Source organism: Trachurus japonicus, chromosome 4 (assembly GCF_045865225.1).
Source record: "Trachurus japonicus isolate A0001 chromosome 4, Traja_1.0".
Taxonomy (NCBI): Eukaryota; Metazoa; Chordata; class Actinopteri; order Carangiformes; family Carangidae; genus Trachurus; species Trachurus japonicus.
In genome coordinates, this window is record NC_140910.1 from 6,104,521 (window position 1) to 6,122,443 (window position 17,923).

A 17,923-nucleotide genomic window follows, 5' to 3' on the forward strand; every position below is an offset into this window, starting at 1 on the left:
TATATATAAAAAAAACGCAGAACAACAACAAAAAAAGTTATCTTTGTATGACCAGATACATGTTTAGATAATGTAACATATTTATCTATCTATTTTTCCTTGAAATATTCAACTTATTACACCTACTGTAGACAAACGTAGCACACTATAAAACAGTGCAATCCCCATGTTTATCATTGATCTAAAAATTATTAAATTATAAAATGAACTCTATTATACCTTCTATTGAGCTTTGGTTGTTTCTATTCTAATTTAACTTATAAACCAGTGACACTGATAAAAGACATGTGTGATACAATAATAAGTGAATTGTGCTTAATCATTATTCTGAGTTAAATGAACATTGTAACATTGATATTAGTCGTAACTCATGGGAACTTCACATCTTTACCACATAAAGACAGTGTTGAGTGCTGAGCAGCATCTAGTGTGATTTAAGTATAGAAAAACAGACAACAGACTTTTAACATAAAGTTGAAAGCCTGATGGTCATGATGATTGGTCATTATGTACGTGGAGGAGGTCGAGCAAAATCACGCTGAAGGTTTCTCCAACTTTACACAGAACTATAGAAGTGCAACTATGAATTACACTGATAATTAAAGTGCAACATCTGCAACAACTCCACTGTATTTCCAAGATGTATCTGTTTGGTTTCACTATATCTGTATTAGTAGAGTTTCATCATCATTATCATTAAGAGAAAGAGAGCCTGTGAATAACTAGTGGTGTGTGGGAGGTTCACTGCAGTGAGGATATAATTGCAAAATAAAAACAAACTATGATTTCTGGTAGGAAGAAGACTTGATCGTGTTATCTGTTACTCCCTGTTCTTACTTAACAGCCCACGGTTGTGATGATGGCAATGTTGTTGTATCTGTAGCATAAATAAAGTCAAACAATACAGTAATTAGTTTTAGTTAAGGGCACATAGACGTCGGAGTTTGGCAGCAGCTTGGAGTTCACTGCCCACAACACATGATCCAGTTTTGTTCTTTTGTTGTTAACAATAAATTAGTTGTGAACCTTATGGGTAGGAAATACAGATTTCAGTGTCACTTAGCACCATTATTTCCATCAGAAAGTAATGTTAAGGCTATGTGCTATTTTAAACTCTGGTTTGTAGCATTACAGGCTGAGTGTTTGATGTATCCAGTGCATGATAGCCACTTCTGGGTTTTCTACTTACCAGTGGCAAAGGGGGCTAACCCTGCAGTTTATCTTGGGCAGTATTTAAAGCAGCGATCAAAGCTGTACAAACCAATTGTCATCATACTTCTCCGGAGGGAATTTTGAAGTACATTAATGCTCCTTCTTTGGGAAATAATTGTGCCACTCTGTGACTTCATTAGGTCTCCTGGCTGTTTCAAAGGATGTTCTCTCTGGAGGTTGAAAGCCACATCGCTGGCAGACAGCATCCCAAGGGGCCGAATGAATAAAAAAAAGGAGAGATTATAATGAGATTGAGTTAGCCATGACCAGAATTGGGCTTTTCATTATTCCACTGGCTGGAGAAAGAGAGGGAGAGAGGGAGAGAGGGACAAGGCTGACATAAAGAAATGTGTTGTTGCAGGACGCACACTCGCCATCTGCCATGGGGGTCCAATGGTAGTCAAGTCAGCCAATGCATGCTTATCATTGCCATGGGTATCAAAGGGGCCTCCTCTCTGGAGATTGCTCCATTAAAACTGCAAACACTAAACCCTGTACCCGCAAAACAGAGACAACCTGCGCTTTATTCAAAAGTAACACTTGCTATTGATTCAGCAAATTAAAATCAGAGGAACCACTGGACAAAACCCTGAATGAGTTAAGATTTTGTTGTTTGTTTATTAGCCAACCACTATGAATTATATTTCCAACTGAGTTATTTCATCAAATATTATATATAAATGTTATAATATGTGTTGCAGCGTTCAGAGACTGTGCGCTGACTAATGGGACTTTTCTGTCAGTCGGTCTTGTGTTTTTCCCCATTCATTGTCTGGGGCATCAGAGATCCAAAGATCAGGACCATTGATCATGACCTGTCCTTTGGCCAGTTATCCATAAGTCCCACAGACGGCCTGTGTTAAAAAAAAAAAAAAAAAAAGAGGAAGAAAAATCAATAGGTTTCCATTATCTGGTTGGGCAGTGTCACTGGCCTGTCAATGATCCTGTTACAGCAGTGGTACAAGGGTGACATAGGCCCACACTCAGTCGCTGCTGACAAGAGGAAAACATGCTGACAGGCACCGGGAACAAGTTGGAACACAGATTTGCACTTCAAGCAGCCGTCCGAGGAGGTATCGTGCAAGGCCACCGCGCGGCAAGGGGGCGAGCGCAGTTGGGGTGGGGTGGAGGGGTTGAGTGAGTGGGAAGGAGGGGTGAATAGAAGGCGTGTGTAGGAGGGGGGTGGGGGGGGATTCCCAGCCAGGCTCCTTCTACTGTCTGACTGTCTAGCTCTCTACCACAAATGCTTTTATCCTCCTATAAATTATTCACCTCTGGATACAGCAAAGGAAACTCAGTTGCACTGATTGTGGCTGAGGGGAAATTCATGAAACCTATGGCCCAGTCTACATCCAGCGCTTGGCCACTCCTGTAAACCCATGCAGAGCCTTTACCTCTAGCTGTCTATATATGTGGAGCATACACATCAATATAAAAACTATAATAAAATGACCTTTCCATTGCAAATTACCATATAGACATTTTAGGGCATATGTCACTTTCAGACTTCTGAACTGAACTCATTAGCTCTTTGACATATTAGCTCTTCACTTACAAAGAAAACAGGAGTCTGCCCTCATCAGTCAGTCCAGATGGCCAGTCAGAAATTAAGGAAGACATCAACTGTCTCTCCAAACAACATGAATCAATATATTTTGACAAGGATCAAATGTGCCTCAGATGAACCTCTTGGCCCTCCCAAAACAATCTTTCTCCTCTTGTCAAACCTCTTTATTTTTGTTTGTCCACATGAAAGGATCACATATCCCATGACTCATGATTTTTGAGCTGGCTTTCAGCAAAGCGATTTAATATTTAACACCTGAACCCACCATATACAGTATTTACCTTCAAAGATAACAGTTATATAGCAGTATAGGAGGTGGACACACTTCAACATGTGAGTGCAGCTTTCATAAGGGCTAATTGTTTTCATTCAAGCTTTTTACAGGCCTTGGGGCATTATGACGTCATGCTCCTTGTTAAAATCACCCTACTTTTTTTTTTCTTCTTAATTGCACGTACATATGTCTACTTTTTTTTTCTCTCTCTTCTTACTGCTATTGTAGCAAATTTCCGCCCATAATGACTGGGGAATTCAGGTTAATATGTTGACAAGGTTTAACAACAGCGGGTCATGTTGCACAACACGCATGGCTGGCTGCGTTCACTCCGGCTGACAGGTCCTAATCATGCGCTGCCCTAAAGGCACTGGGGCAAAGAGGGTTTTAATCACTGAATTACAGACCAGCGCGAGGCTTCAAATTGAGACGTAATTGAGTGCGTTATGGTGCCATTAGATTATCTGCTGTAATTACCTGAGTCAGAGGAGAGATGCTGTGTGTTTTTGAAATGACTGTGATGATGATGCGTCAGGATCTTTGTATAGTAGGCTACAGTGTGTGTGCCAAGTCAGACTAGCTATATAAATAAATATGTTTAAGTGATTTCTTAATGGCTTAAAGAGGGAGATCACATCTAAAAATATATATATTAAATTGCACAAATTTTGTGTTTCAATAAATTCATTCATTCATTTATTTAATCTGTGGCAACTTCATTACATATCCCTATACTGTACAAATAAACAGTCGGAGCATCTTCAACTCATCACCATCATCAGTGTGTCATTTGTGAGGTCATTAATAATGCAGCCAACAATATGCCCGCGCCTGACGTCCTCGGTAGCGATGCCGCACCTTCCAAAAACATCATTATTTCCTATTAATTAGGCGACTCGCCAACCAATTGCTGCAGTAGGTGTGACGGGGGGGGAAGTGGTCAGGGAGCAGCTGCCCTGTATCCCGCCGGGCTCACACTGACCTCCTTTTTTTTCTTTTTTTTTCTAACATCACTAAACTGGAGGCTTGACAAGCCGTATGTATGCATATATACGAGCACAGTGTGTTTTGATTTGGATGAGGGGAGAAATGTAGAATATGAACAAGGAAAGATGAGTCTGGCTACAAGATCACATTGGAAGAAAAAAAAAAGAGAAAATCTTAAGGTGTTTTTGGGCGGAAGTGTCTGGAGTGATCCATCATATTACACCCGCACTACTACCATCCACAGTCATTCAGTCATTTTGTCCATCTTTGTCTCATTCAACATCAATAAAAAAAAAGAAATAAAGAAAGATGAGCATGTGCTGTGAAATCCCGCAGTCATTCACACAAAAAGCGAATGTGAGCGCCGGTGATTGTGTCCCAGTATAATCACTCAGAGGGGTGTGAAACGGCTCTATGGGATTAAAAGCTGTTTACTAACCACTGGGCCCACGAGGAGCTGCTGCTGCTGTTGCAAGTAGTGGCTCCACGCTGCAGTGCGGCCGGCGGACGGCAGGGGGCGCTCCTCATTTCGGTCTGAGACCTACAGGAGGAGAAAGACATGAGCTGCTGGATTCCACACAAACTGATAACCAACAATGATAAGCAACACAACACAGCAGACGTGAAACAAATGCAGGGAAATTAAGGTTGTGAATTAACAAATTAAAAGGCGTGGATTTTGCATAAATGCTGCAATTTGATGTTTAAAGCTGTTTCTGTTCAGTTTATTGTGGTGGTGCTGGGGGTGTTGTTAGGCCTACTACTGTATACTATCTCTGATATGATATTGCCTGGATGCTGTTGGCCTTTTGAAGCCAGGATGGATGGGCTTCCGGGACAGTGAGCTCCAGGCACTGATGCAGCATAAAGCTGACTTTAAGACCTCCATTAAGGCCCCTTTTTCCATGTTATTACGCTTCATTTTTATTAATCTGCTGTGGCCACTGGATGCTCACATACCTGCTCTCAGAGGTCTGCAGGAGCTGCACACATCCTCTCCACATCCCATATGTAATCACATCTCACAACAACAACAAACAATCTCTTACTTTGTCGCATTTGAGGAAGAAATTTAATTACAACCGCGGGTGTGTGCAGACATTGAAAGAAAAAGGAAGAAGAAAAAATACCAGGCGACATTTGAATATACAGAGCAAATGACAAAACATGAGGGGGAATAACTGACAGATGAAAAGACAGAGGATGTGCAGCTAACAGGCAAAACGCGCCGGTACAAAGCCGTGCACACCTTTGAGAGCAAGAGTTTGTTTTATTGCACTTCTCCCGGGTTGCATCTCCTGTCGATTTGCAGAAAAGGAAAGGGGGATAAGCGAACATGCCCTGTTTAAGAAACAAACATGCAGATTAGATGGGAATCTGACAACACACAGCTCAGACTTCATGTCCCACAGCTCAAATCTCAACAATGGAGAAAAAAAAGAAAGAGGGTTGAAAAATCCACTCAGCGCGGTTGACAACACTTACCGTCATTCTGCAAGAAAAAAATAAATGCAAATAATGTGGCGTCTGGAAATAAACAGTGGAAGTTAAGACAGACTGATAGCAACTCTGGTCCGCTTAAGACCCAATGGGTGGCACTCCAAATCTTTATTTAGACATTTCAAGAGAAAAGACACAAATAGGAAATAGCTATAATGTGGAAAACGCGGATTTGATATATTTGATATAGTTTATATTTGTGTGTCTGGGTCTCTATGTGTTTTATTTCTAGATAGAAATTAAATCTTGGAAAAATCTCTCCTGACGCTCTGTGTGTTTGGGCGTAGCCAGCAGGAAGCTTCTATAAAGAAGAAGAACAGACCTCACAAGGCATGTGTAACATTTACTTCAAGTGCGTGGAGTTGTCACCTGTTATGTGGTACCAGGCTACATGTCAGCAGCAGCAGCAGCAGCATTCACAGCCTCCACTCACCCACTCACCCTTCCACCTTCCAGGACGCTGCTCCACCGTGGACTCACTCTCTCCCACCGTCCACAGGCCTTCATCAGCCACACTGACTGAGCTCACCCCGGCTCACCTTCTCACTGCAGCGGGACCCACGGCCACGGCTGGAGACGTGACGGGAAACTTCAGTGTCAACTCCGAACACACACACACACACACACACACACACACACACACACACACACACACACACACACACACACACACACACACACACACACACACACACACACACACACACACAACATTTAAATCAGCTTGTCTCTGCACCTACAGAATGTAATCACATTGGATGATCGCAGTCATTCATAGGCTGCTAAACGCCCACATAAATCTATAAGAAATCTACATTTTCATACTAGGTGTCAAATCTGAAACATTTCTGTCATATTATAGCCTATTGGCTTAGTCAAAGATAAATCAGATTTGTCATATAGGCCACAAAGTGTCTCCAAATAAATACACGCATAGGCTATGAAAAGTAGGAAAATGAATGAATGAATGAATGAATAAATAAATAAATAAATAAAATAATCTGTCTTTGAAAGGAAAATGTCAAGCTTTTTTGTTTTTATGATTTCTGATAAAATTACGAAAACCACGTGACGCACAGGCTGCGTCAGGTCATGAGGTCATGACCTCGTGTCACCAGGAAGTTCGGGTCCCAAAAAACAAATAGGCTAAATGATTAATGAATGAGTGGGTGAATGAATGAATGAATAATTACATTTTAAATTTCAACTGATCGATAAAGTTTACGCAAATCACGTGACGCATACGTCAGCTCATGACCTCGTGCCAACAGGAAGTTCGGGTCCCGCGGAAAATAGCTACAGGTTGGAGGGAGCCCACCTGAAACACATTCGGCTGTTTTGCGGATTCTAACTGGATTAATCCGAGTATTTATCGCGATAGTTTAAAAAGTTAGTGTGACAAAGTTATTATAAAGCTTCTTCCTACAAGTAGGAGTACGAAGCCCCTCAGTTTGTCCGGGTCTCTGGTGGATTTGTCTCATGTCGATGCTGATGGAGCTGCAGACTGGATGAAGACATGTGATCAGCGGGAGGTAAAGCTAATTTCTGACATTACACCTCTGTCTGCTCTCTGACAGTCCGATGAAAAACTGTGAACAGTCACTGCCTTACGGGACGGCTCAGTGTGGCCGTGATCAGGCTGAACTACCACCTGATCCGCCACCATGGCCCTGGTCTGGTCTGGTCTGGTCTGGTCTGGTGTCAGTCAGTGGTCCTGTCACAAGTCCTTAGATAGGCTACGTAGGCTACATCTAGGTAGTTAATAGAGATGGATAAATCCAAGCTGGGAAACATTGACAAAACAAAACAAAAAACATTACAGTGTTTGTTATGTGTTTAACACTCGACATAGAAGCCTGTTTTTATCTTCATCTGGTGACATAGCTCATCTTGTGACCCCTCGTTTGATCCAGTTTGAAATCCTATTTTAATGACTCTTTCCCAGTATTAAAAAGTCATTAAAAGTTTTGCCCAGCTTTAATGAGCAGTAATAATCATAAGCCTTGCCTGTAGACCAAGTCAAAACACAGTCAGTGTACTCCTGGTAAACTGTGCTGTAGGACTGGCCTCTGCATGGACCGCTCTCTCCTCCATTGAAGATCAGATAATGAGACAGCTAAAGTAAGAGGCTAGTAGAGGCCTGTGTCAAGTTAAAGTGAGCCGGTGCAAGAGCTGTGGATAGTCTTGACAAAAGCTAATGTTCAGTTTTTGATTTGTTGTTACTCTAAGTGACGATGACGTGGCACAATGTGGTCCAGGGGGGACATCTGCCATAAAGTCATGTTTCTGTCTTATGTTGGCATCCATCAGTGCAAGAGACGGTCACCAAACCTTTCAGGGCTGTGGCTGGAGCCATATGAAAGCTGAGTTGGGTGGGTGGATGCGATGAATACGGACACCTGCTCATTACAGCAACATGTGAATGGATGTCGCAGTTGATGTGATCCAAGTCAGAAGATGGTCCCTATTGATCAGATTGTGGTTCCTCATCGTTCCATAGAGCTGCAATTGATGGGTGAAGAAACAAAGCTATAGGCTAGTAGATCTGCTGAAGGTAGAAGATGAAGAGGCTGCAGCTCACGCTTTAATGAAGGATGATTTGATGTGGTTTGGCTTCATTTGAATCACCTATGATGCCATACATTTGTAAATCATAATTTGTTTTTAGGTCAATATGAATATAAATATTACTCAAACATACAGACACACTTGCTTCTTCAGCCATGGAGTCTCTAGCTTTACTGTCTTTTAGTAAGATTTGGAAAAAACAGTAAAATTAAAGTGAAATTCTTGAACAAACTGGAGTTATGTAGAAGCGCTCTATGTGAAGATTAGACCACCAGTATTGGTTTTTATTAGTTGCTGTTTGGCTTCTGTGGTGAAAGGCTTTGGTGTTAAAGACTTCACGGTCGGAAAAATACGAGTTTCCTTGAACGCACCATAACAGTCCTCGTCCCTACGTCGCCACATTCACGGCGTCCCTTGGCTGCACACACAGCCCTGCATGCCGTTCTCTCTCCTCATTGGATAAAAACTGTAGGATACGATAAATGTTTTCTCTTCGGCTCAGAGCAGAGCAGAGTGACTGAGAGACCCGTGTTTCAGTCCAAACACTCTATGTAAGTGATTGCTGTCGGAAGATATAACTATTTAAGACTTATATTAACACAAATATATCACTTACTTCTGCTTTAAATAATCAGCCTAAAAAGACATGAAATGAAGGCAACTCTTCTGTTGTTTCACAGTTTGCTGTCCTTCCTGCTGAAAACTTTCAACCCTTTTCTCAACTTCACTGCTGTAGAATTATTATTTAGGGATTTTTTTTTTTTTAAAGCTACCTATCCGTGTTAGTTGGTACAAGCTGAAAAGTTTTAGAACCACTGAACTGTTGTGTGAGAGTGAACTGTAGCACAGAATTAGAAACAAAAAATAACCCAGACGTAATTGTTTGTGTTGTAACAGAAAGACTGTGAGCTTCTCCGAATGAAGAATTTGTCCTGCACCCCAGCAAAGCTCTAATGAAGCTCTTTGGATTCTTAGAATAATTTCCTCATTACCTTTGGGCCAGTGTGAAATAATCTTTATACTACACTTTACAAGTGTTTCATTTTTTTTGCCCAATTTCCTGCTCTGTGAACTGTAACGGTACACAGTGACAGCGTCCCCACAGGCCTGAGCACTACAGGCTGCTGTGCATCAAATCTCCCCCGGCAGCCTCATTATTCCATTCTCCTCCACCATTCAAGGTTGATCTAATCACCAGATCAACAACTGCGACGTGCGAGAGAACAAATAATGGAGCCAAAATGAACAAATGATTAGTATGCTGTGAAAAGTACAATACGTTTCTTATTTAGCATTTAGATAACTATCTATCCTGAGGAGCAAGCTTCAAAGTTGAACTCAGTTTAGGCGAGGGGGATTAATTCTCTCTGCTGCATGCTTCATTGAATCTCTCATTACCAAACTTTGTCCGTATTGATGTTAGATTTGATTGAAGATTAGAGCATTTAGCAAATCTTGCTTTTCCGCATGTATCAGGCTTTTTCAAGCGCGGCACACCGCTCGCTGGTCAATACCCTCACTTTTATCCAGTGTCTGCTTCATTTAAACTTAATCAACTCCATCAATGAACTGGAACAGCGAAACGTCCCCTGGAACAATAGCTTTTGTTGGATAATGCTTTGGTCTTATTCCCAACCGGGTGGCGATAAACCTAAAATTACACTATGATGAACTATTTCAATCAATATGATAATGGAAATTGGCTTGGTGACTCTTTGCAGGGCTTAAGGAGGCAGGCTAAAGCCTATGTGACATTAATACATCTCCCTGCTCTCTCCCTGCTGTTGCAACCCCCTACCTCACTTTATTGTCCCATCTTTTCAGTGACATTGACTACACCATATTGCAAAGCGCCTGGTAGTTTAATGATCTATCTGCACCGGGGAATGCTTGCGCCGAAATGGATGCGCGAGCCTGACGGTCCCATGCATTGTTCTCCAGCTAAATTATAGGCTCTATAGTTTGTTTCCTGTAGTGGCTCAGCGGGGTGTAGATCAATCATCGATGGCACCGCTGTAAAGCAGCCGCAGCACGACTTTTGCTGCTCATTTGGACGTTTTGTCCTTGTGTGGGATCCGGTGCCTGTTATAGGCTCCAGTTCATCATATTTATACTGCCACCAAAAGACCAATTTCACGAGCCTTAGCAAAGAAAGCGCATGCTCCCCATCTGTTGCATACTAATAAATATGCCACCTTCTGGGACAATCCAGGAGTGATCATGATGATCAACTGCCAAGTGATATGACTTAACCATAAACCTGTTTATTTGAAAAGTTTCCTCTCAGCCAGTAATTGTCATTTTATCTCAGCATCCACTGTTATTTCCTGAAATGATTTATAAAACACACACAGAGTTGTTTTGCCTCCACCAGACCTCCACACAGTCATTTCATTATCATTTCTGAAGCCGGTGTTGGCACATGGTACGAGATGGATGCCTTTGTGTTGTTTCACACAGACCTGAGCATTTATTACTGGAGCTTAAAGTCACAGCTGTCATTTAGAAAGGACTCCATGATCAACGCTATCTCCGATGGGTTACACGCGCTGATGGAGTCACATTGGTGGGGTTTTTTTTTCACAAATTTGTCTTTGAAAGCACCAGAATTTAAAGAGAAGGAGCATCCTCCCTGGCAGTCGAACCGAAAAAAACATACAAGTTGGCCAGCGCTTCAGAAATTCAGTTTGAGCAAACCCATGCACACGTTCAATAAGGGCACCTTGTGTCGGAGCATACAGTGAGGTCAATTCTGAAATAATTGGCGAGCAGTCCTGTTTACCTGAGCTGTGCGGAGAACCTGAACATGTTTGTTATTGTTCCAATCATGATATTTGTTTTACGGTTTTAAACAGTAACCTAATGGATTATATCCCCCCCCAAAAAATGTCCCAAGTTACAGAGATCGCAATACAGAGCTATATTCAGGTATAAACCATTAAAGGTGGTGCAGGTGGAGATGTGCACATTTGAAACCATGTGTACATGAATAATCCACCTACCACCCACCCAAAATTCATAAACCTGCACTCGGATCACGTATTAAAGTTATTTCTCGGTGGTGATGTTTTTACACATCACACGGACGTTTGCTGATTTCAAATGAACAATTTCAAATGAAGGTTATTCTTTGGTGGAATGAAAGTGGCAACAGGTATTTCAACAACGGCCTGAACACAGTCTCAACATTTTGAATCCATTCAGTACAAGACTTCTGAACGTTTAAAAGCTGTGACTCCCGTCTAGAATTTGTCTACTTTGTGCCTGATGATCGCATTTTAGAAAAGAAATGAGTAAATTCTTTTATGTGTGTCTATTATTTCATTCACCCATAATTCAATCTCTGTTCATTTTTATGATCCAACCCAAACTCAGATATGCCAACATAACTGTGATCCACATATCACTAACATCTACTGTTCCCCTCTGCTGACCACTTCCCAGAGTCTCTGGTGGTATTTTGGTTAACTTATTGCTTTTTAATATGTTTGGTTAGGCTTTAAAGGGATACAGCAACATTTTTTTTTCGTGTCTTGCCTCACTCCTGAGTCCATGACAAGCAGATAGACACCATCCTTTCAACTGTGCCTGCAGTAACGGGCAAGTAAGATATGGGCAGAGCTGGCGCACCGCTAATTAGCTTAGCTCAAACGCTGGAAGTGCATAGGTAGTGTTAGCCTGCCTCCTACCCAAGCTGAAATCAGCAGTCAGGAGCGCTAAACTCTGTAAATATATCACTTTATCGACATTTTAAACATTTTCAGGTGAGAAAGTAGCCGTTTAGATCAGCACTGTGTCATTAATTTGTCTAAATACCAGCTGTTTACAATTTTGCTCGGACGAATTCGGCGCTACCTATGCTAGCCGTTGTGACCAACGCACTTCCGGTTACTTTCACAAAATAAAACACCCGTTGCCCTTTACATACAGAAAACCATGATGATATAATTTGTGCTTTTACTTTGAAATAGGAAGCTAACCTACCCTTGATGTAGCTAGCTTGAACCAAAATAAACCGTCTTTGCTTGAACCCTCCGTTTTGACCATCTCGTCCCGTTATACCGGCATTTGACCGCTCAAGATGCCTTACCGGGGAGTTTTGTCAGCTCTGAGACAAAGATCGGCTAACACTACCTATGCGCTTCCAGCGTTTGAGCTAAGCTAATTAGCGGTGTGTCAGCTCTGCCCGTATCTCCCTTGTTACTGCACGCACAGTCGAAAGGATGGTGTCTATCTGCTTGTCATGGACTCGGGAGTGGGGCAAGACACGAAAAAAAAATGTTGGCGTATCCCTTTAAATAGGGGCTTAAACTCAGGAGGTGAGTCATGTCTGTTTGTGTTGCGTTGTCGTTACATTATTGTTATGTGTAGTGCAGTACAGACTTAAATGCTGTATGAATTATAGTTGATTGGCTACAACATGCGAAACAGCAGCATTGCCCTTGAAGGCATTTTTTTCCTAGAAGAGATGAAGGTGCAGATGAGGCAGACATTACCAGCAGATTAAGTGCTAATTAGTGATGCCATCTTTATGTCATCACCACATAGGGGTGTATGTGGAGCTGTATAGAATCTGTACGATGCATTGGCACAAGTAAAAAAAAAGTCCTCACATCTCTCATCAACCTCTGTTAACACTGTTTGCATTACTGATTTAAACCACCAGTAGCTACAGCCACTTGGTTTAGCATTAAATAATTTAACATGGAATTAGTTTTTACACATATTTGGCATTGTTGTGCTGCAGTTTCTTATCAAGATACACACAAGCCAGACAGTATGTGATGTGATAAGGTAGGATAATAATTTATTTTGGATTCTGCTGGACGTATAAATAAGCAGCTGTCAAATTGCTGTAACAACTTTACAATGTCATAATGTTTACAGCTTGTTCTGGTATGTGTAAGTGGCCAAAAAAAAGAAAGAAAACAAAAAGCAATTGAATGCAGCGTTAGTAGTAGTAATACTCCAGTTACAGTCTTTATTCTCCCTTTAAATAGTTTATTTGAAGCCTTTAACTATTTATCCACAGTCTAATTAGAGTTAGTTTTGCTGGAGGACGGTTCATGACAGAGATGGATACACCCTGCCTCTGTAACCTCTCACCTCCTGCAGCAGCCAGACTCAATTAGCCTGTCCTGCATCGTAACTGACTGAAGCCGCTTCCATGTCACCGTCATCCAGAGAACATGAAACACCAGATGTGTCGTTTGACACTTTTGAATATGTTGTTTGCCTTTGTTTCCATGTTTTTTTCCCGCTCAGTGCTGGGAATGATTTGAGAGGACAGACATGCACAACAGATACAGCACCTTGAACATCAAAGACCTGCACTACAGTATTAGTAGCAGCGAGTGTGTGTGTGTGTGTGTGTCTGTGTCTGTGTTTCTGCTGGAGCTCTTCACATGCTCATGCACGCCCGCGTAGCTGCTGTGAGTTGGCGCGCACGTGCACTGCGCCTGCCGTAGGAAAGCATCCGAGACAGCCCAGAATATAAAAATTTACAGGCCTTTTTCCTGCTTTGTCTGTCTTCTTTCCCATTCTCTTAGGTGAACGGGGCCTGAGTGATAGATCCAGAAGCTTTCATCTCACCCAGTGAGTGTAAATAGCTGTCATGTTTGATTGACGCTCTGACGTGCACATGTGATGCTGTGGAACAGGGAAAGAGAGAAGTGAGAACATGGTACATGATGGTTCTGCTGTCTTCAGACCAAAGTTGTAATGAATGAGTAATTACACAAAAACTACATCTACATTTCCTCCGATGAAATTTCTCACAGTGCATGCAGGGAAATTACCATAAATTCCATATCAGCTTAAGCAGAACCAGATTGGATCCACATTATTGGCTTTAATCGTATCACATATCATAGCATTTCATAGTATTGTAAGTAAATTATTTCACAAACTGCATCAGTATTAAACATTTAGATCCATATACCTCAGTGAATTATATATGATCATCCAATCACTTTTCAATTTAGATCCACAAAGCTTGTTGCAGCCTGTGGAGCCACTGTAGCCCTGTGGCCCGTAATGTTGCTTATCATTATTATGTGCTGTAATATCAAACAGTGAGTGACCTATGTTGTGTTATAACATTTGAACATGAAGTGGAGACCATTCAGTCTGTGTGTTTTTTTTCCTAGTGATTCTATCAATAAACAGGTGTGGCAGACACAACATCAACCTGAAAAAGAGATAATAAGCAACTGACTTCTTTTTTTTGGTATATTTTTTGGGGCTTTTTGCCTTTAAAGCAGATAACAGCGGCACGGCCGTTTCGGCTAATGCTGTGTTCAAGGCAGGCTTTTGAAACCGTAAGTTACAGCTTCAAGTCACAACTACGACTTGGTAGCGTTCCAGGTAACCCGTAGCTCGTGTTTTTACCGTCCTGTTGTCTGTGAAAGTTCCCTATAACGGCCACTCGTAACTTCCGACCCGTGAACTCGTACCAGATCGAACTGGTATGACTTCACAGGAAGGAAAAACACAAAGTACGAGTTTCCTTGAACGCACCATGAGTTAGCAGCCCCCGCCCTTGTCAGGCATCAATTGGTCCTCGTGCTACGTCACCACATTCACGCGCATCCCTTGGCTGCACACACAGCCCTTCATGCCGTTCTCTCCCCTCATTGGATAACACTTGTATCCCACAAGGAAAATTTTCTCCTCGGGTTACAGCAGAGCAGAGTGACGGAGAGACTCGTGTTTAGGCTGAAATACTTCATGTAAGTGATTGCTGACGGAAAATAGGACTATTTAGGACTTATATTAACAAAAACATTCCACTGATATCTGCTTTAATGGACAGGACAGAGAGAGAGACAGGAAATGGGAGGCAGAGGGGGGGGGGTGTCATGCAGGATAGGGCCGCGGGATTCGAACCGGGGCCACATGCAGTGAGGACTATAGCCTCAACACATGGGGCGGGTGCTCTACCAACTTACCAACCTGAGTTAAACACTCATAAGCAACTGACTTCTAAGCTGTTCCCCATAAAACTTGTCAAAGTTGCTTGAACAACTTTTTTTGGTGTGAACATAAACATCTAGTGAGGCTAAAGGAGCTGTTTGTAAGTTTGTCTATTGCTCCATAACCAGAGTTAGCATGAGCAGCTGTTTACTCACCAGTCTAGACACGCTCCGAGCTCAGCATCAGACATCTTTCCTTTCCTCATCAACAGCTGTTTCCAGCTGTGGGAAACAACACCAATGATGACTCTTGTCCCTGTCAAGGCTTTTCTTCTACTGACGTTAGCATGCTTACCTTGTCTGGTGACCTTCTGAAAGGTTCGGCGTAGCCTTCAGTCTGCTCAGGAGATGTAGCATAATGCAACAATGGCTTAAGCTCTTATCATGATGATTTGGCCGCCTTTCATGTTCTGAACTTGAATTACATCCTCATTGTTTGTGTTGCAGCCGTCCTGTGTTTTACTTTAAGTGAAATCCTTTCTAACTGAGGTTGAGGTGACCGACATGCCACTGTCCTGTCCTGTGTCTTTGTCTTCTTAGGATCTAGGATCTTTGTCCTGATTCATTGGTCTAAAATAGGAGATGGTACTACTGACCCAGTAAAGATGCAAGCACCTTGAAGCCCACTTCAACCTGAAAGTCAACACCAGAACTAGTCACAGTTTTGTAGAAGAGCCTAATGTGCTGGTTATGAGACCAACACAACACGCTGGCACTGTCCTTATAGCAGTTTGATGAATACCCTGCGTTTGATTTTAAAGAGTTAATGTATTGTTTTAGCATACATTATGCACTGGGCTTTGTGATGGCTTTGTGGCTTGACACACATTTCTTTGTTTGGCCTCAAACTGTTTGCTGATGTTTTTTTACAATGGGCTTTTGCTTTGATTTAATACACCAAAAAGCATATCACTCTCATCTGCACTCCAATGGGCTGGAACTGGCGAGAAGGAAATAATTTAACTAAAGAGAATATATGCATCAAATGAAAAGCAGATGAAAAAATATGCAATTATGTTCCTGATTGGGTTAAGTATTTCTCTGCCAGCACATGCCAGCTTACCACTAGAACCTGTCCCAAATGGGCGGCTTCCAGGCCTGGGCGAGGCCCCAGGAAACGTCACATCAGAACGGTGCCATCTCCCGCTACATCTCCTTTTCCTCAGATCCACGGCCAGTGCGTCCCCCTCGTTCCCCTCTCCTGTTTGCTCCACTCAGCCCCTCTCTGCGTCCCAGATAATGGAGCTCAGCTTCTGTCTGCCAAAGGGTCCATAGCTGCCCTGGAGTAATGACCTGAGGGGGTACTTTGTGACAACCAGGGTATAATAATGCCTCCAGCCACAGACAAAGCAGACCCTTGGGGTCAATTTTTAAATACTTTTATGTTTTTCACCAAGGGTAAGAGTCATTTGTTTTTTATTGTAGGCCATATTCTACACATGCACCAAAGAAACAGCAAATATATTCCTAACAAGGGATATAAAGTGTGGTTAATGTTGTTTACTCCAACAAAATGTGGTTAAGTTCTGATAGAAGACTGCTGGTGCTGACCTATCGCTTCTGATGAAACATCTTCCACTTTTCAACAGAATTCATGCGGCAAAATGTCTGTAGGCCATAGTCCCTCAGATCAAAATAGAGTTATTGAGGCACGCTGGGGAGTATGGAATCACCTGCGAATAAAAGACTTCTCCTAATAGGTTAATTGTAACAAAAGCACAGGGTCTTGCCCCATTGAACAGAAGAGGATTGTCGAACACAGGCCTGTGGAAATGATGTCAAGCAATGTGCTGCCTGCTCTCCCCTGCAGGGCCAGAGTTTGTCTGTCAGCAGTTAAATGCTTACCTCCTACTCCTCCCCTAACACTCAACAATCAATTTACCTCCTCGGGTCTATGAACCCAAAGATTTGACCTTGCAGACTTGAGCTTTGTTTCCCCCTCATCTCTCACACCTCAAAGAGCACTTATTAGAAACACAGAGGAGAGGCATTGTGAAGTCGGTTTTCATACACACAGAGCAGATGTAGTCAAATGCTTTTGAGGCCAAAACCACTGAGATTCATTTTGGTAAATGAATCCAAAACTTCCATGCAAATGAGCTTTGACAAGAAACAAAACAGTGGTGGCTTTGTTATTATGTTCTTTTCCTGTTTCAGACCCAGTGAGCTGTTTTGCTCCAGTAAATATAATCAGGTGCTTGAAGCAATATGTTTGACATTGTGAAAATATCTATTGGATTTCATGCAGAGAGTTAGCGGAGAAGACTGATGGTAATCTGTGCTGAATGTGAAGCTACAGCCAGCAACCGGGTAGCTTAGCTTAGCTTAAAGACTTGAAGCAGGGGAAGAGCCCAAAGGTACGTTTGAACCACATTAACAATTAAAATTTGGTTTGTTTGATTTGTAAAACCAAAATTTTTAATTTTTACACCTGCTATTATGTGTTTATTAGTGACCTTAAGATGTGTTGTTAGCCACATTGTTTTTTTCCTTTGGACAAGTTTGCTGTTTCCACTTCTTTTTCAGTCTATGAAAAGCTACGCTAACTGGCTGCTGGATGTGGATTCATATCAGATTGATAGACCTACCGCACCCCCCTCTGTGTGTACTTATTAGAAAAGCTGAAGCAACAGGCTGCTAGCTGGTCTTGCTATCACCAGAAACAGTTAGCATAACTGTGTAAAGACCAAGGGGGGAGTTGCGGGTTCTACAAGTGTAGACCACTAACGTGTTCAAAAAGCTGCAGTACCCCGGCGGCCTCTGGGGGCTGGGACCAGAAGGGAGTAACTCCAATTGAGCCCCATGTTAAAATAGCCGACTTTACAGCTTAAAAAAACATAT